This window comes from Lissotriton vulgaris, chromosome 4_1 (genome assembly GCF_964263255.1).
Source record: "Lissotriton vulgaris chromosome 4_1, aLisVul1.2, whole genome shotgun sequence".
NCBI lineage: Eukaryota > Metazoa > Chordata > Amphibia > Caudata > Salamandridae > Lissotriton > Lissotriton vulgaris.
Genome location: NC_141691.1, coordinates 1,267,316,859 through 1,267,343,473, shown reverse-complemented (window position 1 = coordinate 1,267,343,473; position 26,615 = coordinate 1,267,316,859). Strand labels below are relative to the sequence as shown.

Below are 26,615 nucleotides of genomic sequence, written 5' to 3'. Positions count from 1 at the left end.
AAAGGTATTCACCAACAGTGTTATTACACAAGATGGCAGATTATGGAATGTTAAATGAGTTGCAAGATGTCCTATTGGAAACTGCACTTCTAATGTTGATGATGAGTCTGCGGGAAATTCATTGTTATTGTTTGGAGATCTTTCTCACAGGCATGATCATGATGTGGTGATAGGTGCACACTCAGAAATTAAAAATTGTGATGAAGGTACTGTAGCTTCTAGAGTTAGAAATTCATGTTGTACAAGACAGCCACCCAGAAGGTTGCCAGATTTTGCAAAATAGTTTTGTTGGATTTCTTTGTTTCCATATCTCATTTTTCTTACCTTCTTTTTTTTATTTATATATAAGGGAGGTGTGTAATACCCTCACGTGCCCCTGCATGCCACAACCACCCAGCATTCCTTTTTATGTTTACCCAACTGGGCATGTTTTAATATGTGTTCTGATTCTATGCTGGAACTTGGAATGATTTGTAAGCTTAAGACGTCAGTTGCATTTGACCATCTTGAGATGCAGTTGTGTTGCTGTGCTGCTCAATACATCTTCATGGAAACTACAACAGAAAGCTGAGTGCTAACTTTCAATATTTGCTGTTACTTCGGTTTCTGTCAATGCATTTTTACTGTTTACTGCAGAACTGTGTCGGTAGGAAGCAACCCTCGAGCAAACAGTATTTTTTTCAAAAAAGAAAATCTCAAAACGGGACATTCATTATGAAAAGAAAAAAAACCCAACAGCATTGCAAAGGAGTATACATAAATCAGGCCCTTAGTCTACCAAGGCAGAAGGGTGATTGGCATTTGAATGGCCAAAAGATAAAAAAACAAACTTTAAACAATAAAAGAACAACATAGTCCATTGAGTAAGACAGAAGTGTCTTTTCAGCAGGTGGATGACCATAAAAAATTAATTGAGTGACAGGAAAGTTAAAGAGTTATTAAAAAGCCAAACCTAAAATTGGTTATGAATATTTTGAACAAACTGCTAAAACAAAAATTAAACTCCCATTTCATAAATAGTAACATCCTTTGTTCCCAATTACAGAACAAATTTATTTGAAGCACAAAATAACCTCCAACATGTTGTGAAGAAAATTACAATTGAAATCTTTTTGACACAATTCAGTATAGATTTACATCCGCACCACAGATCCATAAGACACTAGCTTGGTTTGAGAGTGCAGTCATCTTAGGCCTAAAATAAAATGGTGCAGTAAAGGTAGCATGAAATGCAATCAATTTTGACATGATAGTAAAGCTTTAAGAAACTACAGGAAAACCAGGCAATCATAATCAAAATAATTGTAGTGATTTAGAGCACGTTTGATCTAAAAATGAGGATTAGTACCTAAACAAGAGACACACTTGAAAATTTCAATTAGACCCAACACGTCAATACACGTGAATACCAAGGCACACTATATCATATTATAAATAAAGTTTTTGAGAAAAAGTGGATAAACAGAAAAAGGAAGCAGTTTCTCACGAAAGCACATCCACAAGTACCCATTGTATATTTGCTACTCAAGATTCACAAATGTTATAGTACACACTCGCTTTGCAGACCAATCATATTGGGGCTATACCTGTTACATCATATGGTAGGTCAGTACATTTACAAATCCTAAATCAGTATGCTGTTGATGTGCATACATATATTCAAGATAGAGGGAACTTTTCATGGAGACCTGAAATAATTCATATCCATGAAGTGCACTTTCAGCAGAAAGGCACTATTCACATCACTTACATCCCATGAAGGAATAGAAGCAGTTGACAATTAATTTTGGAGAAAAATAGAAACAAACAAGAGTCCAATGTTTTGAATGCAATTGTTACATTTTATGCTAATATATAATTATAGCAGTTTAAAAAACAACTGTTACTTATGAATATCAGGGAACTCAATAGGGTCATAGGCATGTCCATCATGCACAGAAAGACTTATTTCAAAATTCGAAATATCAGATACACTTGCAAAGCTGGAAGAGGCATTTGAATATTATCTAGAGATAGATTCACAAAAACTATTTTATAGTTTGGACATGGCAACAAATTGAAAAAAAAAACATGGAATAAAATGAGAAACATGAGGCAATGAAATCCACTCTTGTGATAAGTAACGCTTCACAACATTTTTCAGTCTGGAGGTAGAATATTTTCAAAGTGTGTGACTACCAGTTTGTAGACCAAAGCTCAAGTTACGAAGAATATTTTGCTCTCCAAGAATTCTCATATCAAACTGCTGACACCAAACTCGTTATATTTGCAACTGATTCAAATAATAATTTCGCAGAAAGAAAGATTTCAAAATACAGACACACAAATGAAGAACACATTTTGATAGCAGGAGTTTCCACAACTAAGCACAGAGTGTCAACATGAAACGCAGCAGATGTCTCCAATGACAATGTGCTGATAATTGAAAGAAAAGTAAAAATGAGACAAATTGGTTTACAATTTCACATTTTGAGAAGATGGGAGACAAAGAAAGAGATCACTATCAAAATATTGAAAACTGATTGAAATAGATGACGAATTTCCAGTAATATCCAGATATTAATTACCCTTTGGATTCCAAGGAGTATATATTCAAATAATGTTCCTATAGCAGCTTAAAGAACCACAATAACAAGTTCAAAAGGTGTAAGAAGCAGAAGACAAAGAAACCTATCCATACCGACAGTGTTCACAATGGAACAATATCATCAGAGTAGAAAATGGACACCATCTAGGAAATTACCATAAAGATTGCTCTTGGACAGTGCAACACACGCAATATGGATCACTGTACACATTTTATCAAATGCTTATTTGGATAATTGTACATGTAGAAATCAGAATGAACTGCAAAGACACAAACACTTGGCACATAAAAGTAACACTTAAACTATCAATGTGATATCAGCAGTAACATCAGATTTTAAAAAATGCAACCACAATTTAAATCACATTTTCCAGGTTCTAGAAAATGGTAAATCATTACCAAGAGACAGTGACAGAGGTGAACTACCAATATAAAAAATGACTATTTGAAAAAAAAATGACTAGAAACAATATGTCTAAAGGGATTACATTAAAGGATGCATTGTTTTTTTATAGTTTGTTACATGGTGAACCAAATACAAGCCAGGTGGGCTACAATGGAAAGAAAGGGAATTAACTAACTGCATTTATGGGCATTAATAGCAGAGGCGGATGGATTACAGGGAGCCAGAACATATAGCAACAAGAACATTTGCAATCTTATGAGGTTCACAGGAAATGTCTGAAACTAAAAATCTGGAATGTTGACAAGAGACTTTGATTAATCTTTTTCTCTTCTTTCATAATGGAACAATAGTTTATTGTAAAACATGTAAGTTCTTGAAAAAAGAAAATTGTTCGTAGATACATTGTATAAGAGAAATGTACCTCCTTAAGAAAAGCTAAATGTCCAAAATGCATTAAACAAAAATATTTTATGTAAATGATAAATGATTTGCTGATAAAAGGCCAAAAAACTCAAATGAATTGTTAGTACTAACACTTATCATGGAGTATAAAGATCGTATATAAAAGAATAATCCGGCAAATGCCCTTATTTAAATACATAAATCACATCACAAAATGAGTAGATTCACTCAGCGATTGGCATATACATGCAACTGGTTCTTCTGTCTTTCACAAAAAAATGAAAAACAGTCAAACTACCTCTCGTTTACCAATGTCAATATCTCAGATTATGCTAAGGAAGAACTTAAAGGTTGGGTGATCCTTTTCAATCTGTACCATAGTGTCATCAAAATCTCTTTGTCTCTTTGAAGCCTCTCTCTCTCCCACTTAGGGTCTCTCCATTTCCATGGTGGGAGTATCCTAGACTCTAGAAACAGTATCTCCTACTTCCCAGTATCAATACCTCATCATTCAAATGCTTGTGTGTCCCTCTTACAATGTTAATCTATCAGGGTTTCCCATTATCATTGTCAGAATCTTCTTGCCCTTTTGTAATGGTCTCACAATCTACAGTATTTGCCAGACCCCATCCTTAGTGTGTTCCAGTCTAAAGTGTCAATGCTTACCTGTCACTGATCTTTGGGCCTGACTCACAAAGGACCTCTGCACTCGTGGTGGAGGCCCTGCATTCATTCGGGAGTCTGCACACTCAGGATGGAAACCCACGCAATGAGAATTCTGTGCAATGAGAATTCTCATTGCGGAGGTTTCTCCCGAGTGCGGAGACTACCCCATGACTGAGGGGCCTCCAACACGAGTGTGGAGGCCCTTTGTGCATAAGGCCCTCAGTGTCTCCCTCTCCAGTCTTATTCTGACATGGGCCTTTGAAAGCCCAGTATGCTCTCTACTGTCATACACAATTCTTCGTTATAACATAAACTAAGAAAACTGGTGCACAGCTGTGGAAAGAAACTCTGACAACATGACTACCAGTCAAAAGCAAGACAAAACTGTAATGACACAGAATTTGATAACCATAAAGCAACAGTAAGAGGAGATGCTGACAGCCACAAATCAGAACAAGTAAAATTTGAACGTAAGTACCCAAAACATTTACACTTGCATCCACTGTGGCATACCTAAAATATTGCCCTTTGGAGTAGTAACAAGAGTTCAGTCAAGTGCACTCCCGTGTGTTTTGAGTTTTCAACTAATTCATCCATAAGTCAAAAATTATTGGTTGCAGGCCGACCGTAGCCTGCCCTGTAGCCACGTGCTTAGAAAACATGAAAAAGTTGAAGCGTGAAGGCACTCCAAACTCGGACGCACTGCGAAACTGCCAGAAGTGTATCACAAATACACCAAATTACTCCAATTTTAAGTCCAATTTATTCCAGCTAATCCAAGCTTTCATCTCAATTCATCATGTTACATGGTAGACAATAGTATGATTAGCTTCTAAAACTGCAGATGTGCCACAGGCTTCTTTCTGTCGCATGCCCCATACATTATTCATATCCTTAGTGGTCTTTTCCCAATGCATTTCGGGCTTATCTCATATCCCTTCTTCAGGGGTTCACTAAAAGTTTAAGAAAATAAGACCATTAGATTATATGTCCTGACTGAATATGCATTTCAACAGTACTTCATATCAGATTACCCCAACTTTCTACTTGATGTTTTTCCCGCTATGCGCGTTTTAATGCGCTATAACCTCTTGTTTAAACAAGACTCGCCTCAAGTTAAGCTTAAATTGTTTTATCCCTTCCTTCTCAACAGTTCCACATTTCAATTGCAACACCCCGTTTATACATCCCCACGATCTAAACTTTTGAATGTGAACAGTCTTCAAGAACCATCTTCCCTTCATACCTTCTGATCTATGTTGTTCCGATCTCTCGTTTTTCACAATCCAATGTTACTTTAACTTCTAACGTTTGCATATTTAAACTGGTTCTCTACAAGCTCCTCCCCTCTTTGTTAACCAATGACGTTAACCAAACATTACATCTCACTGCACATGCAACTACAACTCACATAGTGCAATATATCAATCAATGTTAATCCTGTGGATTTGAAATGTTTCTGTCGTTCTAAATTTGCATTAAACTCTTATTGAAACTTTTCACTCATATACCCCGCCCTCCCTTGGTTTTGTACATCCAACATCAATTAGAAAATTTAAATCAAGCTTCAATGTGTGTCAAATATGGAATTACACATGATATTGCTGATAGTACTGTAGCATTTTTTAACACTGCTAAAGTCCAACTTGCTGTCATCATATTTCTTAAACTGCCATTGCGAAAGGATAGATATGGTTATAACGTCCCCTTCATGTAACATTGTAACATGATTTCATTTCCAGTAATCATGGGTGCCGCTTGTTTCAGGACAGAATTATATCATACAACAAAAGTTCAGTCAAGTGCACTTTGGAGTAGTAAACAATATACGAACCCTGAACACCAGTTATCATGCTGCCAGCATTCTTTATCTACATTTTGATGCTAGGGGGTTTTGAATAAATTATTGAGAATTATGTTACACTTGGACTACTCAATCTCTAGATCTGTTTGTTTTTTTACTTTTGTATGCTTCTACTTGCATAAGTGGCTGTATTTTACGGTCTTGTTTTTTAAACCTTTATTTTCATTTTGCAGTAATACATTTGTGGGCCTACAACCACAGGGGCCGGCCGTCACTAAGGCGAAACAGAAACGTGATATTGCACAAATACACAGCTCTTCAGCCGACAGCCCGGGGGCCCAGCAGCGATTCAGCATACTGTTTGTGAGAATCATAGGATATTGTGCAGGATGAAGTTAAGGTTTTACATTTTAAATATATATATGAATAAACAAAAAAGAAACTAAAATGAAAGAGGCAAAAGAGGCTATGCGGAGGGTGTCTGTCCCAGGGGGAGAGCCGTATCAAGAAACAAAATATGCAACAATAATAAATGAAAAGGTGTGAAGGGGGGGCAGGGAGCAAGTGACCATAGTGTCAACAAGAATCTATACAGTAGAAGGAATGTTCGGCTATGGGGACTGTGACATTTCCGTGTATCCACAAAAGGAGGAGTACAAATCTCCCCTCGGTATAGGTTCCATTGATTCCATATCCTCCCCCATTTCTTAGGTCTGCCACGTGCAACATATACGGTTTTTTCCCTAAACATGCACCAGTCCATGTTTTCTTTCCAAGCTGAAATCGTAGGTGCTCTTTGGGACCCCCACAGTTGTGCTATGTCTCTTTTAGCTACCATATTCCCAAGGGTAGCCCATTGAGTCTGTGCCACATTATAATCATTCGGTTCCCATACATTCAGTAGACAGCGTTGGGCTATAGGCAACAACGAGACTCCCGTAACTTCTTCCATGACGGCATGCACACGGTTCCAGAACACAACTACCTCCGGGCATTCCCATATGATATGGAGGAAGGTACCCATCAAACCACACCCACGCTTACACAACCCATCCACAGAATAACCCATACGCAACAGCCGGAGACCCGTTATATAGATGCGATGTAGAATCTTTAATTGCACCAGCCAGAGACGGGCCGGAATCGCGACCTCTTTAGGAGAGGATATCGCAGCCTGCCAATCCTCATCATCCAACTCCAGTCCATCACTGGTCCAAGCTTCCCGAAGCTGCAGAAGTAAATCCGTTCGATCGTTAATCAATTTTTTATATATTAGAGAGATAGTGCTATCCGGAACTTGTCCGTCGAGCACTCTATCTTCGAGGGGAGAAGATTCCGGGATCACGGTCCCGGCCGGGAAAACTGAACCAAGTGTGTGACGGATCTGCATATAGCGGAAATGCTCCCTATCACTAAGTGAATATTCCAACTGCAGCTCCTGAAAAGTCCTAATCCTATCCTTGACCTAAAGATCCCCGACCCTACTGATACCAATGAGGTCCCACTTCTCAAAGCCCTTCGTTGTCCATAAACTACCCAATCTTTCAGCTGTGTAAAGCGGGGTCGCTCGGGTCAATCTATCCGACCACCCCATAGCTGCGTTTGCACTAAACCACACCCGCACCGCAACCCCGGTGGGTCCCAGTAGCTTCCTGCCAGTCGATTTAGAGTGTAACGCCCTGTTGTAGTTTCCTCCCGGCAACTGCCATTTATCCATTTCGAAGGCGGGATTTGGCATAGGGCCGTACATATCATGATTGATTGCTCTCAATTGAGATGCCCAGTAATAGCGCTTGATGTCAGGTAACGCAATGCCCCCATCGTACCAGGGCAGTGTTAATTTCGCTAGGGCAATACGAGGACGCCCGCCCCACACTAACTGCCTCTGTAAGCTCTCTATCTCACGGAAATAACTAGCAGGTATGAGATCGAGTGTATTTTGGAGGGCATATAAAAATCGAGGTAGGGACATCATCCTAAAAAGAGCCGCCCTCCCGACAGGGGACAGCGGCAGGCCACACCATGCGGCTACGTCGGATTTAAGCTGAAGAAGCGGAGGGAGCAGGTTACGTTCATTTCGAACCGCGGGGTCTAGTGATATCAAAATCCCCAAATATTTAAAACCAATCTGCGATATCTGTATTGGGCAGATAACCGGCAAGGGGAGTATATCTCCAGTGAGAGCATAAACACTAGATTTAGCCCAATTGATCACGAGACCGGAGTTCTTTCCGAATGAACTGAGTACATCACACAGCACTCCCAGGGACTTCAGAGGGGAAGTGAGGTATAACAGAATATCATCTTCATATAGCGATATGCGGTCTTCAAAGTCGAAGGTCCACCTAATACCCTTAAGCGATGGTTCCCACCGCAACCAAGCAACTAGGGGTTCTAAAGCGAGCGCGAAGAGCAAAGGAGACAATGGGCATCCCTGTCGAGTGCCCCTCCCAAGAACAAAGGGCCCCGAGACTCTGCCGTTAACCACCACCTGGGCCAGCGGCTCCTCATAAAGGAGTTTAACCCAACCGATAAACCCTGGACCGAAACCGAACTTCGCGAGAGCAGCCCACAAATATGGCCATTCCACAGTGTCAAAGACCATCGTGAAATCCAAGGAGACCAAGATGGCCGGCTCACGCAACATCTACGCTCTCGCCAGAACGCCATGAAGACGACGCATGTTCAGCGCGGTGTTGCGGCGAGGGATAAACCCGGACTGATCCGGGTGTATCAAGTCGCCGATCACCTTTATAAGCCGATTTGCCAGTAGCTTTGCTAAGATTTTGGGTTCAGCATGTAAAAGTGATATCGGTCTGTAAGACACACATAGGTCCCGGGGTTTCCCTTCTTTATGGATCACGACAATGGGCGCAAGTCTCTGGTCTCGGGGGAGGGACCCGACATCTCGCGACTCCAGAAACATCTCGCGGAGATACAGCGCCATTTTATCCGGACGCAACTTTTACAGCTCAATGGGGATACCATTTGGGCCCGTAGCTTTTCCAGAGCAGATGGAGCGGATAGCGAGTGCTATTTCATCGTTGGAAAAGTCCGCCCCCATAAGCTCTCTGTCGGATTCAGACAAGCAAGGCAGTGTGATATCTCTAAGCAACAAATGCGAGTCCTCCTCCGGTCTGTCTGAGACTGGCGCATACACCTTTTGGAAATGATGTGCAAAACCCTCCACTATCTCCAAAGGGTCCGCAACTCGCACTCCGTCTGCTCTCTCTATCACAGGCACAACACCATTCAATCTTTCCTTTTTATCCAACCAGGCAATCAGCCTCCCGCTTTATCTCCGACATCAAACAGCCGCCCCTGCTGCTCACGACTCATAGCCTTGGCCGCATCAGTCACCAAAGCTCTATAGTCAAACTGTTTGAGGTTTAGAGCGTGTAGCTTATCCTGCATGGCAGCAGACTCCAACTCTCCCTCCAATTCAGTGATTTCAGCCTCTAGCCGTACTACCTCCTCATTCTTTTTTTTCTTTGCACAAGCAATCAACGACAGAGCTTGACCACCGATTACCGTCTTGAAGGCTTCCCATACTGAAATGGAGGAGGATACCGACCCCACATTTTCGGTGAAATAATGATCAATAGATTTAACCACTCCCTCCCGGGTTTTAGGATTACGAAGATGCCAGGGATTAATCGGAGCCACTCGACCCTCCGCTCCCAGCTGAATATCAATAGAGAGCCACAGTGGGGAGTGGTCCGAAATACCCCAGGCTAGGTCTCTGACCTCCCTCACCGAGACGGCCTGCACTGCCGGCATAAGGACATAATCAAGCCTAGCGAGGCTTCCATGTGCACCAGAGTGAAAAGTGTATTGTGCCTGTCCAGCGTGCATCAGTCTCTAGCAATCCACCAGACCCAATGTCTCCAGGAAGTTACCCAGCCAAGATTGCGATCTAGCAAGATGCCTGGGGGGCTGCAGTCCTCCCTACCACAGACAACAGAGTTAAAGTCTCCACCCACAACTAAAAGACCCTCGGGGAGGCCCAGTACCACTCTCCCCAAATCAGCATATGTCATAGTTTGTAGGCCTGGCGGAACATACATAGAGAGAATGGAAATCGCCTTCCCCTCCCATCTGCCCGTGATAGCAGCATACTGTCCCCTATCGTCTAGGACAATATCATCTAGTTCCAGGGGGAGGGAACTTCTGATTAGAACACCTGCCCCCCTCGATCCAGTGGTGAATCCCGAGTGTGCGACTAAACGATAACCTCGCCTATTCATTGCGTGGCATGTGTTCCCTATCAAGTGTGTTTCTTGCAGCAACACCACATCAGGGGAAAGACGTTTCAAAAACTGTAGTAGTACCCCCCGTTTTATCCTGTCTCCCAAACCGTTAACATTCCAACTTAATACCCTCAACCCCTTACTCCCATCCCAAGAATGAAGACAGACTCCCTCCCACAGCAAACCAGACACCAAAATCAAAATATGCAGTGATACATTGCCTATAGACAAAACAAAATAAAGCGAAGTCCCCCCTCCACCCCCAAGAAAATTCCCTGAACACATCGCCCCACCCTGCACCCCTGCATTAGACTAAATAGCCACCCCAACTTGCAGTGTGCCTGTCGCCCTAACATGAAACTACTCTACAAGAAGAAGAAAAAAAAACCAGAAAGAGGGAGAGTCCTGTCTCCCCTACCGCCTCTGGGTATATACGATTGTATGTACAAACACAAAAAGTAATCAAACCACTGCTACGAAGTCAGTATATTCCACATGCCGGTCACCACTCCTTACTCCTGTTCCAACGGGCCACCTTCTGTGCCCCCTGAGTACTCCGGGCGGTCTCGATGTGTCGGCAGAGTGTCCAGCCAGTCACTGACGACCTCAGGCCGATCGAAGAAGAACGTCCGTTTGTTAGTCATATTTCAATCCCATGTCTCTCAATCTCCGTTTCACCCCCATGAATCCCATCCTCTGCTTCTGTACAGATTGAGTGAAGTCTGGGTAGAAGCCAACCGTAACATTCTCAAATTTCGTGGGTCCGTTGGCCCGCGACGCCTGCAGGATAGCGTCTCTATCCCTAAAATTGAAGATCCTAGCTATAATGGGCCGTGGTGGAGCGCCTGGTTTATGTTCCCCACCCGGAACTCTGTGGGCATGTTCAACCGCAAAAAAGTTACTGAGGCCCTTGGGGGCCAGATGATTCAAGATCAGGTCCTCAACAAGGAGATCCGTGGTCAACTCGGTGGACTTCTCCGGAACGTTGTTGCGCCTTGCTCGACTTTCGAAGTCTTCCAGCCGGCGGGCAAACAGATCGTTGGAGGATCGTAGATTGCGAACCTCTGTTTGGAGATCGGACATGTCTGTCGTGAGGCTGGCGGTCTTGATATCTAAAGACTTGACTCGTTCATTAGTCTACGCCAGGTCAGTCCTGATCAGGTTAACATCAACAGCCACCATATCAAGCTTTAGAGCCAATGTCTCATATTGCTGGCCCATGGACGTCTTCATGCTCGCAATGGCGCCCATAACGTCTCGCAACGTCAACTCCTCCGTCACTGAGGAGCCATCCCCGGTCTCGTCCAAGGTTTTACTGACACCACTGGGGGATCCTTTAGGGCGAGTGTAGCGATCCATAATATTTGATTGAATGGCGCTCCCTCGGTGCGTGACTTTGGTCGTCCGTTTCTCTCTTTCTGGCTTGCTCGCCATGTTGAGCGATGCGCCACGGAGGGGCCTTTGGGACCTGGTGTGAATGGCTCCTCACAAGTCAATCTTGGAGGAGTCTAGATATGAGACGCAGCGGGCGAACGTACAGTCCGAAGTTAGACCATGGGCCACCGACTTCAGACGGTGGCTGGTTTCGGTAGACAAGATCCAAAAACCAAACCGAAAGTACTTCAAGGGTGCAAGTCAACTTCCACTGGCCGGTGTTATTCAACTACCACCTGGGTATCTCGGGGACTCGAGTCCCAGGCTGCTCCTCGGTGTAGGCCGTCAACTTTCGGAGTGGAATAAGTCCGGTTCCCGGCATCCAAATCGATTCCTGAAAAGAGCTTCTATGTCAGCAGGGTCGCGTCCTTAATAACCCGTCGTCTGCATCAGGATTAGTGACAGGATATATGCGGGAGGCGGAGAGGGTCTCGGGAGCCCTGTGCTCACGCAACCATCTTGAATGCGCGCTAAGCTCCTCCGCTCTATACATTTTTAAGAATTCAGTTATTGTGAGATTTTGTTTGTGGCAACTGAGGAAGCTGGGCCAGCACTGGCTTTAGTATGCTTGGCACACCACCAATAGTACAGATGACACAGCTCAAAATGCCCCTCTGGGTGTGCTCAAGAGAATGCACACAGTGTCACATTATTTAGTCACACACTGCATTGTGAGGTAGTTGACTTTAACTGCCCACCTGGGATGCCAGGTATACCACATCCTGCATGGTATGCTGGGCATCTGTGTAGATCCCCTGAACATTGTCATAGGGCAGATGGTCCCTTTAGCCATCTTGACTATGATACAGTTCTTTTCTCTAACCCTGATGGGCTGAAACTCCCCACGGTTCACTAATGCCACAACCCTCCAATTTACAATATTCCCCATGTACACATATAATATATCTGCTGTACATTTGAAATCTATCCCTGCTTACCTATCTTGCACTTGGTTAACATGATGCTGCATTTGGAGATCGTTGCCTTGTGGCGAAAAACAGAGGCTTATAAAGTAATTTTTCAAAATGAGTGCTTGTGTTTTCTGAAACATCAGTGATAGGCTGTGCTCTGAATGATTCCTCAGCATATGATATCTATGGCATGAGCTAGATGAAACATTTGTATCACCAAGTGTGTTAGTGCTCGCACCACAGTTACACACAACTGGGCTTTTAAGGAGGCAAATTTTACAATAAAGCCAGACACAGAGATTTAAAATATTCTTCAGAAACACTCAGGGTCCAATTCACTAGGGGACTTATGACTCGTAAACTTACATGAGGGTAATCGCTGCACTAGGGCGGAATCTCTGCACTGCAGTGCTCAGTATGGAGTTTCGGCCCGGAGTGCAGACATTCTGCACTTGTAACTTTATGAACAGTAGCGGCCGTTGGCAAACCAAAGTAGTGGAGTGTGGGGATGAAATAACACACAACAAAACACAAAACAAGTAACTTTCCTCCCACATTGCCACTCTTCTGCTCCTCTCTGGCATAAGTCTACTGCGGGCACAAGCACCCAGACTCTCCTGTGTCCAATCCAGGTAATACTCTCATGCTGCTGGCAGCATGACAGCAGCATCATGATTGACTTGAGTGCGCTTGATTTGCGCTCCCAGAGAGACTAGGAGTTTCTGTCTGCTGTCTCCAACACAGCAATGCAGCTCGGGTTGGGGACAGCTCCGTGCGCATGTCAGTTTGTCGGTCGTGAGATGGCCGGCCAAGCCAACATGAGCAGTGATAGCAGTGCCCACCACTCAACCTCTGTGGCAGCCATCGCAATGGCCCCGCCCCCAAGACTCTGTTCTCTGAGGAAAAATAAAACAATAATAATAAATGTGTTTTATTTTTCACATTTTGAGGGTGCTGGCATGGAGGGTGATGCTCCTCTGTCGTAGCGGAGGACTTACCGTTCTTTAAGAGTCATAAGTCCCTTTGCGAATCAGGCCCCTAGCATGTTCACTAGAAGGTAGATAAGAAAGGTATGAAGAGGGCATTTTTTTTTTAGAAGAATAAATACTTGATGGTCCCATGAATATTCTAGCATACACATACATCTTTCCATATAATTGTGTACACTTTAAACCAATTTCCCATGGAGTTTGTTAATAGCAAATACTGTAAAAATGCCTGTGGTTTGTACAGGAAAAAAAGGCAGCAATCCTTTTCCATCTATTCACCAGAGTATGACAACATCCCATATCCATAAGGACCACCCAAATGATCCTCCAATTTAGGACACATAGATGAAGAAACACCTATTTAAAGAACATTACTTCATGATGCAATACCACCAGACAAAGAGGGAACAAGATGTGATGTTCCTTGTTATACTGGTTAAAAAACCAATCAAAAGTGTGAAATTATTCTAGTTGGTTGTAAAATCAAGGCCCATGGGAATATACTTTTTTGGATGCACAGACCCTCACCCAACGATGTGGCATGCTTCATCATCAGGTTGTGCTTCATGTTGGGTGGGCGGTGCAATACCCAGTGGGCCCCTTGCCAAATGGGGTCAGCTGCAATTCTTCAGGACCTTCATGTGAAACCCTAATCACTATTAAAGGACAAAAATCAGGAGAGAATTGTGTAAGTCCCCCAGTGTAAATAATATAGCCATTCTATGAGTGAAGCTGTTTGTCTAGTCAAAAAGACACATTTCAAAAAGAAATTCTATTCAAAGTCCTGAGACATGTTTGTCAGGGGCCCCGTGTGATGCGAGACTTGGCGCTCTTTAAGTCATTATCCTTCTTAGGTTAGTGTGCCTCTTTTTTTCCGACCCACGTCCTTCAGAAATGGTGGCATCAAACATGTTTTCAGATCACGGATTCACGGACCACTTCAGTCTTAAGAGTCTACCTTTTATTTTTAACCTTACGATGAATAATGATCAATAATAAAATATTAGCTTTTGGTATCCATAATTAATGTTATTATCACTATAAAAAACCTCTCCCAAATCTACCTATTTTCATCCTGCTCCTGTGGAACCAAGGCAAGCGTTCAAGGCCTATTGGACCTGAAAACATTACGAAAAGATCTCCATGAAATAACCTCATCAAAAGGACAGTAAAGGGGCACTGTGGGTATTGCACCACCCACCTAACATGGAGCACGACTCGAAGATTAATCATGCCACATCTGTGAGTGAGGGTCTGTGAATCCTGAAAAGGATACTGCCTGGACATAAATTGTACAATCAATATAAATGCAAACCATTTTCCCTCTTCTATCCCTCCACTATCCTTCTCAATCCAAATACATGACTAACATATCCGCCACTGAAATTACTTTCATATTTTCACTATACCAATTCACTACTAATCCTTTATGAGTTCCGGAGTAGCGTGCACTTGCCAAAAAAGCGCTGTGACGCCTCATCAGGGGCAGTAAGCGCTATACAAAAGCAAATACAATACAAACAATACAATGTGAGTGACCCCAAATAGTTGATTGTTGTTTCACACACTATTACATGGATCGTCACATTTTTGGGGGAATATTTATTAATCACTGACCAGCTGGCTCACTTTTTGCCTGTATGCTTGCTTTTGACCATATGCAGTGCTGAACTATCTTTTTTTGTTATAAAACATACATACATACATACATACATACTCAGAAGAAGCATCATGCTTCCTTCCTTTTCTACTCATATTTCATCTTCTGCACCAGCTCTATAAAACTGCTTCAATAAAACAAGTTTAGTATAGCTTCACAAACTGTAAACGTGCCCTCTGTGTTCCTATACTTCCCATTCGCATTCTACGCTTGTATGAGGTGATGCTGCTCTTAGATATGTGATACCACTTTTCTTTAAAAAAAATGAACGTATTTTGAACCAAAAAAAGATAGATGCTTTGTATATTTATATTTCATCTGATTAATAAAAAGTCGCCTTCTGACAGAAAATATTCCTTGGATTAATTTCTTTAGACATAGTGCTACATAAAGAGAACAAATGTGTGTTATAATAATACCATTTTATATAATACTTATGATACTTCTGCAGTGTCTAAGTGATGTACTAACATGCATTACTGATATCCAATTTAATGTTACTCAATAACCAGCATCAGTATGATAAAAAGCTGAGCAGGTCAAATTTGGTTTTGAACTCACGACCTGCAGGCCACTGTTTATCTCCACAGCAAGCATTTATCATACTGAGACCTCCTCCCAGCTAGGTATGTGAGATCTCTGGAGACATCTTTTCATCTTGCCCAACGTTCGTTTAATTCCAAAATATATCAACAACTGGCCAGTCAGTGTTTCTCCCTCAGTGTGATCAGGGACAATCTGCAAGTCTCAGAACATTTTCTCTACCTCAAGGTTTGCCAAATGTTTCCTCACATCTGCCATATGCCTCATCGTGTTTTCTTTCCTGGTGGGTCTTGGGAGATTAAGGAATGTCAGGACTATGTTTGCCAGTTTCAGTAGTGTCCTTTCTTCGTCCACCTTCATTGGAAAAATCAACTGGATTGGATTCCTGAAGTTGAGATCAGCGACACCCTAAGCTCTTATGGCTGAGTCTGATATTGCCTATGCCATTTACCTCAGGTTGTGGCTACCATATAGTTCCTGCAATTGCACAGAGAGAACCTTATTTACCCAATTCAAAGTCAACGTCTATGCATTTTAGCAACACTGTAAAATGATAATAACTAACATAAATTAGAAATGTTCATTGTGAATTATAAATGAATATATATTTTTCCATATGGCGATATGGAGGAGACGCTGGGAGGAACAAACAACATATAGGGAATTTGAAAACAAGAAGATAACCAAAGAATTTATTAAGGCTTTGACTAGGGTTCAGGTAGAGTGGAATTCCTATATAGCATTATAATCCACCTGCCCACGACTGGCCTGCTGTTGTGAACCCAGTTTTTCCTGCTGCTGAAACACACATTCAACAATGAATATACTTGTAGGTTGTATGCATCCTCTTTAGTTCTGTTTCCCTTCCATAACTATTTAAATCACAGACATCTCTTGAGAAATAATGCACAAACTTTCTGAAATAAAGAGAAGCAGATACAGCCAATATAAATTCCTTCAGCAATACCTTCAACTAGGGTGTGCAGGAACTGGGTGAAATATTTCTGACCTAAACAATCTTAGCCAAAATTCCCAAGAATTTCTTTCATACAGAGCAGATATCTCATTTGTTAGAGATTGGGTGACAATGTCCCTAAGTTAAGTCAAAGTAAGTGTGTGATATCAAGCCAAATAAGCTGTTAGAGTATGTTTTCTCCACTTCAGTTTCCACCTCAATAAAATAATAGCTTTTAGGTCTCATTTACAGTGACAAAGAGAGATATATTGTATACAATATAGATGTAGAGTGGGTTTTGGATCCACTTCTTGCTCATAATTTGATGGCTTTCTTATCTACCTCAGTTTCCTCTTCTTTATTCGATGGCTATCCTATTTTTGTGTTTGTCCTGCTCATGGAGCATTTCACTCTCACTGTGTTGAGTATGAAGGATTATTATAATTCCGCTTCTTACCAGAAAAACAATTCTTTTTGTTTTGTGGTCACTCCTCCATGGGAGTGCATCATCTTCCTTTCTGACTTCTTCAGTCTTTCTTTTATTCATTAACTTTTAGCAGGGGCCTTGCTGCTGCACACTGCTATGGGGTCGTATGAGTTTGTTTTTCTGCTCCTCGTGCACTGCCTCTGCCCACCCCCCTTTTGTTCTCTGCCCACTGTGCCTTATAATTCTTTTTGTGAAGGCCCCACAACTATAGACTGGTACTAGGCCTAGCATGCTCTGCTTATGGATTTAACCTTCAGAAATGGTCATCAACCATATTAAGAATACAGTATAATGTGAAGTTTTTTCTTTTGCTTTATCAAAAAACATTCGTAGATGATTGCAGTGCTTGCATGTGCACCCATGCAGGAGGGCATTAAATAAATAACATTTATTTTAATTTAGAACAATTATGTGTGTGCACACACTGCAACTATTTAAGGTGGAAAATCATTAGCAAAGCCAGTAAGTCTGACTAAAGTCTTTTGGCTTTGCCAAGGCAGTTTGTTAAGTTAAGGGATTTATACAGAATTTTTAAGCATCAGCCAAGGTCACATGGTACTGTAGAACACTGGCGGCTCTCGTGGGGGACCTGCAGCATGTGCTACACTTGTTCAATAGGGAGTGCATCCATGTGCTAGGAAGGAGAGGTGGCAGGACAATAACTTTGCTTTCTCCATGTCTCCAGACATGTTTAACTGCTGCCGTTCGCATTGTTCGGGTAGACAATGTATGTTGCCCGCTTGCTAAGGAGTGCCAATATTAACCTATTTGCAGTGAGGTACTCTTATTACCATCTTAAAGTATTTTTCTACCCTCTCACCTACTGGGCTGATTAACCCCTGTTTGCTCACAAGAAACTACCTTTTAGTTTAATTTTCACATCTCCAAGCTTTGGCACTACAACACAGGACACCATCAACTATTTTTTTGTTGGGGGTTCAGCCAACAGTATGCTGCATGATGTGGCTTATAGTTTTGCTTAGAAACGTTTGATTATGGGATTAAAACCCCAACATGCAAAGTGCTGCTGCCTAAAATGGCAGACCTGACTTGAGGTATTATACATGACATAGATCCACTTGTCAGGAATGCTTTAAACTTTTACAAAATCACCTGTATAAAACTGCTTGTTTTGTGCCTAAAATCAAAAGTAAACTTTGCTTACATATTTAGTGTTCACTCTTTCACGACACATCATGCATTAAAAGAAACATTGGCAATGTGGATAGATTTTTCTTATGTGCTGTAGAAAGATTTATACCCAGCGTCACACCACAATAAAGGTACACGATGACAACAGCGCAACCTTCAGTAACACAAAAGATAAGTAAAAGCAGTGGTTAATTTGTCAAATAAAAGGTGCCGGGGCTCTCCTCGGGAGTCAGCGCTAACAGGAGAAATGTGCTGCTGCACACTGCCTCCTGGCTAGAGCCCTGGTACCAATTAACCTGTAAATGACTTGGCCTAATGGGTAGAGCTGCCGATTTCGGAGCTTGAGAACCCGGTTCGAGTCTTGGCATGGTTCAACATCTGGGCAAAATCATGTGCAATCATCTGACTTCAAAATAAGTGTGTCCTTAACTGGTTCTCTACGAACTGGTGCTGAGAATTAGGTGCCGGTGCTAGCACCGACTCAAATTAAGCACTGAGTAAAAGGCAGGTGGCAGTCGCAGAAGGAACATCACACGATTCTCTCACACATGCAGGACAAGCACAACTCAGGTAGCTAGCATATAAAAGAGAGAGTGAGCGGAGGTAAAAGGGCGTGTACGTTTTCCATAAACAGATATAAGTATGTAAGAAGTACAAAACTGAAAGTATGTACCATAGGATGATCAATCCTCACCATCCTAGAGTGATATGTTCCATCAATGGGTTCCACAGCTAGTACTAGGAAGCATCAGACAGTACTGTTCCTCAGTGGTTGTACAGTCTCCTAGTTATGGGTTCCCTAGTTTGTGTAAGATTGTGTTACGTATGTGAACATGTATGTTCTCCCTTTGTTAAACTCAGTCCTTTCTTAAAGTTGTATGTAGGTGAGCTAAACATGATTTACTGGTGTCTCCTTATCACACAACTAAAAACAGGAGGGCCCAACAGCAGACTCAAATTCAGCATGTTTTTGTGCCCAAATATTCCCCCTATGGGGTCAGGAGTCTTCTCCAGGAATTTAAGTATTGTCCATCAAATATTGTGAGTCAATCTCTGCTTTATAGGGCTTGTTCGCCAGCCTCAGAAGGGGTGGTGGGGCACTGTGGCATATTTTCTTAGGTCCCACTCCTTCAAGATGCCTCATGACCTGCTATTGGAGTGGCTATCAGCATGTTTACATGGTAAGTCACTGTAATCATAGCCTGTGCAATGAAACAGGGCATGCTCATGCTGCCAAGCGACACCCATAGATAACTGGTGTGGCCAGTGGAATTGCATAGGTCTTAAAACAGTGAACCACATGCCTAACACCAAAGCATCTCCTGCCTTGCTACTAGTGCTAATAGGGCAGTGGCAGTAAGGCAGTAACGACTAGGCCCCATCAGTCTCCGTGGCCCTGTCTGAGCTGCATTTTGTCTGGATAGGCAATACAGTGGAGGCTGAAGAAAACAGCTATTGGCTCAGCCTGGACCTCCTGTCCGACTGCAAGTAGTGTTGACTGACACTTTATTTATAGCTGGGCCGTAAACCTTTACATAAAAAAAATATTTTAGATTGTTACACGTCAGGAAATTGGATTATTTCACTAAACTGAGAGGCCTTTAATCGAATTAGGCAACAACGCCCTTCTGCGGTGAAAACATGATTGTTGGCTCAAGTCACTTGTCTTGTTTCTTCTATGTAAGCCTTTATTGTTCTAGATAAAGCAACATCAAGTACTATAAAACCACACAAAAAAAGAGATTGTTGTAAAGTGTGCATCCTGCACTGAACTATTTCAAGGTGCTCTCAAATATGATGATAACGGAAAAGAAGGCAGAGGGAAGAAATTAACTGTCCAGGGTCACACAGTTTGGTCAATCTGGGAAGCTCTGACTGAAACCAGTTTCTCGGTCAAGGCCCTGCAACTCGTTTTTGCCCTGAATCCCACCTAAACTTCTGAGTGGTCTAGGCATGTTATGCAAGTACATTTAAAATACCCTTCATGTTTTTATAAGATGGGGCAACAGTAGTGGAAACACCCCTCTTCGTAGAACAGCTACACCTTGGGTAAAAACAGTTCAAGCTTCCCTCCTTCAGATGACCTGTACACCTAAGGTACCATCAAGACAAGCTTTTCTCATCACAGGACACATACAACTAGGCAAGCGCCAGTGCAAGCGGCCCTTTCTCACATAAGGCAACAGCATGACAATAGTAAAGCAAGCTTCCCTCTCTGACAGAGGCAACTAGCTCAATCTTCCATTTCCTACAGAACAAATCCAAAAGGACATACTAGTAGAAGCTTGTATGACTCAGAGAACAGGCACAGATAAGGCATGGGTGCCTTGTAGATTGCAGACAGATCTCTTAGAGCTTCTCCTAATGAGAGGAATGCATTGGGGTATGAATGCGTAAATGTACTAGTTCTGACACCATTCTCACTTAGGTGATTTTCAAGTGAACCTCCTGAAAGTCCTGCTGCTGTCCCAGGGAGACCTGCTGTTCGTGTTGCTTCTTTGGTGTTCCATGTATTGAGAAGTAGCTGTTACCTCCTAGGCCACAGTCTGAGTAGCTGTGCTCCAGACAGACGCACAGGTGCCGACCACTTTGAAAAGGTTTTGACTGTACGCGCACCAGGCGCGGTGCAATTGCAGCCCTGGTGCTGCACCTGTTAAAAATGTTGAGGGCTGCCAGTGATGTAGAAAAGCAAATGTGCAAAAGCAGAAACATGCCAAACCACTGAACACATTGAAGAATCCACTTCAGGTTGAAAAACAATGGCTTTGTGGTGTTACAAAATTTAAGATGATCTCTCTCCATCCGAGAAGGAGGAGGGAAGTTCCATAGAGAAGCTTTCTGGTGCCTAAAATATCAACCACTAGATGTAGAGAGAGATTAAAAGGTAGATGTTATTATGTTCATTTCAGATGGTACTTAGAATGAGATCAGCTGACTTTAATTCTCAGTAATTCTGGATCAAACAGTAGTCGCTGGACAATGACTACTGACTTGAAACATGTTCATTCGTGCCTTGTAGACAATGAAAAGTGTTTGGCTGTGGAAATTTGGTCATACTTTCTGAGTTGTAGCTAAGCACTAGATCAGCTAACGAGTCCCAATTAGGCTGCACTCTTGAGCGCCATCCCTGAGGATACAATTGCATTCACCTTGATGGCTTGATGACTAACTGGAACGAAAAAAGATAGACCTTTCTTCTGCCGCATGTCACGGAAAAAGTAGGTTTTCTTCACTGTTCCAATGTAGCCATTCACAGACAAGTTGGGATTGAAGCTAATGCTCAGACTACTGACCAGGGATCTTTTGGTGCACATCGATCCTTATCACTTGCCCATAAACAAGTTTCTATGAAAGGGTTTTTATCAGGAATTAATAAACTCTCTGATTTAGATTAATAAAAATATTACGCTGCAAGCCAGAATCTATCAACTGGTTGACGTAGGCATGGGGCCGTATTTACGCACCCTCATTGTCGTGCATAGCCACGCATTTGCACGCATAGCACAAGATCCCCCAACCCGTCATGGAGACCTTTTTTGTGAAATAGAATACACCCACTGGCTCTGTCCCCCAACAACCCATCCAACTCAGGATCTCCATACTGACTCTCGTGACTGAGGCCTATCAAGCTTCACATGTTCCACTACAAGATTGTCCATACTCGAAGAACCCAAGTGAGACTTCTCCGCATTCCAAGGCAGTAATACACAGGCCCTCACTCAGAACCCCATGATCTTCCTTCAAAACCCTCCTTAGGCTGTTTCTTCTACTTTATCCGAGATTCCCACCTCAAACACACTGCTGCCTCCCTCTCCCACTGAACTTGTTGCATCAACTTTGCTGCTTGTATAGCTGCAACCCTGTAACATTTGTGCTTCAGCTCAAGAAGTACAACTAGAATTAAATGTATAGTTCTGCTTGTAAACCCAAAAGTGAAATGTTTTCCAGAGGTGGGAATTATGTAACGTGGTGGATTCTCCAGTTCTAATGGGATTCTGCTGAATTAGGAACTTCCCTTCAGATTTCCATGAAAAATGAAAGGCTTATTTCAACATTTTCTGTCACTTCAATGAACATCAAAAACATTACTCATCAGATGCATTCATGTAAAAAGTTCCTGTCACCGAGGTTTTGCTCTACAAATGCAGTTTAAGAAAAGGTTTAATTCTATAAAATATAGTTCATTTCACATTACCGGTTTATACTGCATGGGCATCAGATGTGTCAAGAAGGTTTTCTTTGTTGTTGTCAACCCTTTATACATCAATGGCATTAAATAGCATGCCACACACGTGCACACACACGCACAATTTTCTAAAGCCATACAAGAAATGTAATGCACCGTAAGCAGCCATGCTTCAATTCATCCTTAAATTTGCAGCCATTTCCACTCGATTCCATCCAATAAATGCTAAAAAAAATATATAGGAAACAAATGGCTGTGCTTCAGTTCGGAAAGTTCCAGAAAATTGGAAGACTGGCTATAAGGGCAACATATAAGCATGAAGCATACAGAACATCTATTGGGTGACTAATATGATTTATCTGATCACCCATAGCGTAAAAATGCAATTCATGCTGCATATTGAGTAAAAAAAAGTGTGTGGCCATATTCAGAAACCATAAATGACAAGTCCGAATAACTGACAGGGAGCACATGATATTACATCGTACAACTCTAATATACGGTCTCGTGAAAATGGTTGGCACTTTGTCCATCAAGCGACCGCCGGCTTACCGTGTCCTAGTTTCAAAAGAAACGTCAAACCAGTCTTAGGGGTAATGTAACAATCAAAATGGCAGTAGCCTCTGGTGAAACGTGTTACATAATAATGTGAAATTACCTATCTTGGTATTGCCATTTTAACTGAAAATTAATTCACATAATTTTTTCCACTCCAACTTGAAGCACGAAAGAGACTCGGCGCTTCCAGCTGCCAAGAATCTCCTAACAATGAAGAAACATGGTTAGACAACATGTGATACACGCTAAAACGCTCTGACGAGCACTTGTTTTTACGACAATACTGTAAATCTGTCTGTAGTTGCGGATTTAACTGCCTCCTCTATGAGGAAAACGGTAAAATCAGCCTGTTATCTTTTAGAAAGGGTGTCGTTTCAACGTTTATCGGTTTCCACTACATAAAAGAGCGTTCAAGTGCTTAACCCTCTAGGCGCAAAATCGCCAGGTGGCTTCTTGCCTGGCTGGGGGGAGGGGCGCACGCCAAGGACGAATACGTAACAATGTTTTAATTTTTTTAGGGGATTCACTAGATATTGCCAGTTTCGCCGGAGCGTCATTCCCAGCAGCCAATAAATATTCCCTGCGCAGAAGGGAAGGCAGATGGCAATCGGATGTCATCTATGTTTGCAAATCAATATCCGCGGGCCTGACGGGTCAATCATTGCTGGTCGGGGGACATGATTAAGGCGGCGCTCGCGCGTATCTCAATCATCGCTGAGGCGGGGAGCTTCCCGCGCAGTGCGGCCGCAGAGAGTCAATACTCGGGCGATGATGTGAAATTGAACGCCGTGTAATGACTCCCGAGGGACCGGTTTTTTGACTACACAAAACAGGACCCCCTGAAGGAGGGAGGGAGGAAAGGGGCTGCGCTTTCTAGCAGGAAGCCACTCTGGCGAGTGGAGTATTTGTAAAGGCAGGAGGTGAATGGGCAAGCTGCCATGCACACTTGTGAGCAATCATAAAGGATTTCGTGAAATATATATATTTTTTAAAAAACCTTTATTTACACGTATGACTTTAAAAGAATTAGTGAAATTTAAAGACAAGATAACTTAAGAATTGAATGTTTGGATCTGTGTTATTGAAATGTAAGTGATCAAGTGGCTATCTACAGTGTGGCCCTGGTGGCCTGCTGAATCCATATAAGCCTCTTAAAAATAACTTAGGGCAGCGTCTAGCAGGACATAGCCTGGTGCCTGGCAGCTCTTTGTTGTACCTACAAATTATAACAACGCATTACAACTTGCAATTGCATTATATTTTGTAATGCTGTGATCGTGTGATGCCCCATGCATGTCCTAGTATATAATGCGTTTGGTATTATGTGTAATAAAACAGAAGAGACAGATTACCCGATGTTCGCCCTCCGACAAGCAGCCATTTCGTGCTGCGTGCAGTACTGGACAGAGGCATAAACTTGTGAAATACAGGTGAAGTTCTGGGCTGCGACGCACACATGTATTGTGCCGGTGCAGTAATCAGTAATCGGTGCAACACAGGTCAGGGGCCATACACTGGTTAAGGGCATGTGCAGTATTGGGATGACGTGCACACACATATATGGTGCATGTACAGTACTGAGCTGTGGCATAAACATGTAACATGCAGGTGACGTTCTGGGTTGTGGCACACACGTATAGTGCCGGTGCAATACAGTTTTGGGCTGGCGCACACACAAGAAAGGTGTATATGCAGTACTGAGCTGTGTAAAATGCAGGTGACGTTTAGGGTTGTGACACACACGTATGGTTCCTGTGCAGCACAGGGCTGAAACACACACACACTTGTAAGGTGAAGATGCAGTACTGGGATTGCCAAACATTTATGTAGTGCAGGTGCTGCCCTGGTTTAGAGCACACACGTAAAGTAAAGGTGCAGTACCGACCTAGGTCACACTCACGAAGGTGCAGTGCTGGTCTGTGGAGCTGTGAGTGCCGTACTTGCCTGCCGCACAGGTATCATGGTGCAGAGGGCCTGCGGTGCTGCCAGCGCACATCTAGTGACGCGTTGAGCAGTAACTCTCACTAGGCGCTAGTACAGCTCGCGTCGCCTTCGGCAGTGCCAGCCCCGCGCCCGCACACAGCCTCGCAGGCCACTGACCGCGCTGCCGGAGTGGGACAGACCCGGAGGCGCAGAGCTCACTCACCGCGGAGGGCGCAGGGCGCGGGCTTCCAGGACATCCGGGGGGAGCAGGGTCGGCGCCCGGGCCGGGGGCGGCAGCGACGTCCAGCGGCGCAGCAGAGCCGGCATGGCAGCGGCCGGGAGGAGCGCGGAGCCCTCGTCCACTCGAGCTCCGGCTGCCGCTCACAGGAGGGTCCCCGGCGGGGGGAGGAGCGCCGTGCACGCCGCGCCATGCCCCTGCGAGGCGGGCATCGGCTCAGCGGTGATCCAGCGCCCGTGCGTCCTGCGGGCTGGCGGCGTCCTTGTGTCTGCAGCCCCGGAGTGATGCTCCGCGCTCCACGAGCGCCGCTGCTCCCCGTGCCCGGCTGCAGGGACTCCGCTCCTCGCTGGACTCTGCCCGTCAGCTGCTGCTCCGCTCCTTGCTCTGCCCTGCGCCGGGCGCTGTTGCTAGGTAACAGCACCGCCCCCACCAACCGGTAGGGACACACCGCCCTGGGCATCACCCGTTCTCCCCTCTTGCCAGACACACCCCCTGTCATTCATTCTGTCACTGCATGCGCAGTCCAATCCTCGCTTTCTTGTCACAACTCTTTCACATCCCTCTCCAGACCGACATGCTCCATGGCATCCATCCCTTGACCCATCGCTTGGCACGAGGCACCACTGGAGATGAGATGCAGGCCAGGCGGGTCTAACTCCTGTAACTCCTGTAACGCTCCCCCTCGAGTTCAGGGGGTGGCTTTGATTACTGTGTCAGGTGCAAAGGTACCGGGAACAAAAAACCACTGGGGGCCCATTGAGCCTTAATAGCTGCTGAATTTACTACCGCAGACAACAGTAGCCAAGGGGGGCATTCCCTCCCATCCAGTTTAGTGCCACTGCCCCTTCTAATCTTTTACAGGACACGAACAGCCTCCGTCTTTATCCAGCCCTGTACAGTTTCTGCCCTCTTCATCTTTATGTTGCTTCTGTAAACGCCTTCCTATACTTTTGCAGCGGTGGTCACTGCCTCCCTTCATTTTTTTATGCTGCTCATGCTCACCACTTGTGCAGGCTATGCACATCTCTGCATATCTTTATACAGCCTCTGCACAATTTGCATCCTGCTGAGACACCTCAGATTCTGCATAAAGCCATTCCCTAGCTTCTTCGGAGCCCCTGACCACATCATCAAATCTTTATGGTGCTCCAGCCATCTTGATGCACAGGGAAGGCACCCCCTATATGCCACTTGCCTAATCTTCTATGCAGCTCCTGCAACGCCGTTCTGCCCTCCCCTTTATACCCTATATGCAGTCCTGGGACATACCTTCACAGTTTCACACAGGCCCTTCAAACCCCCTCACATCTTTATGCAAGGCATTCACGCCTTTTCTCGTTTGGTGACCGCTTCTGTTCCCCATCTCCCATGCAGCCCCTCATACCCCTTGCTATCTTTATGCACCCCTTGCACGGTTCTTGTCACGATGAGCCACCACCACCTACACCACCAGGGGCATGCCCG

The 26,615-nt window shown here is 43.7% G+C and overlaps 1 protein-coding gene across 2 annotated transcripts in view; it reads right to left on the bottom strand.

The window, feature by feature from the left end:
- The window catches only part of TMEM200C (transmembrane protein 200C), a 231,353-nt gene extending 205,857 nt beyond the window's left edge, over positions 1-25,496 (bottom strand). Inside the window, exon 1 of one of the 2 annotated variants that reach the window (XM_086965475.1) lies at positions 25,137-25,496. The gene's annotated coding sequence lies outside the window, so the exon portion shown is untranslated. Of the gene's footprint in view, positions 1-24,875 lie in introns of both variants that reach the window. The other variant, XM_086965474.1, reaches the window with a different exon arrangement.
- Positions 25,497-26,615: the final 1,119 nt, after the last annotated feature.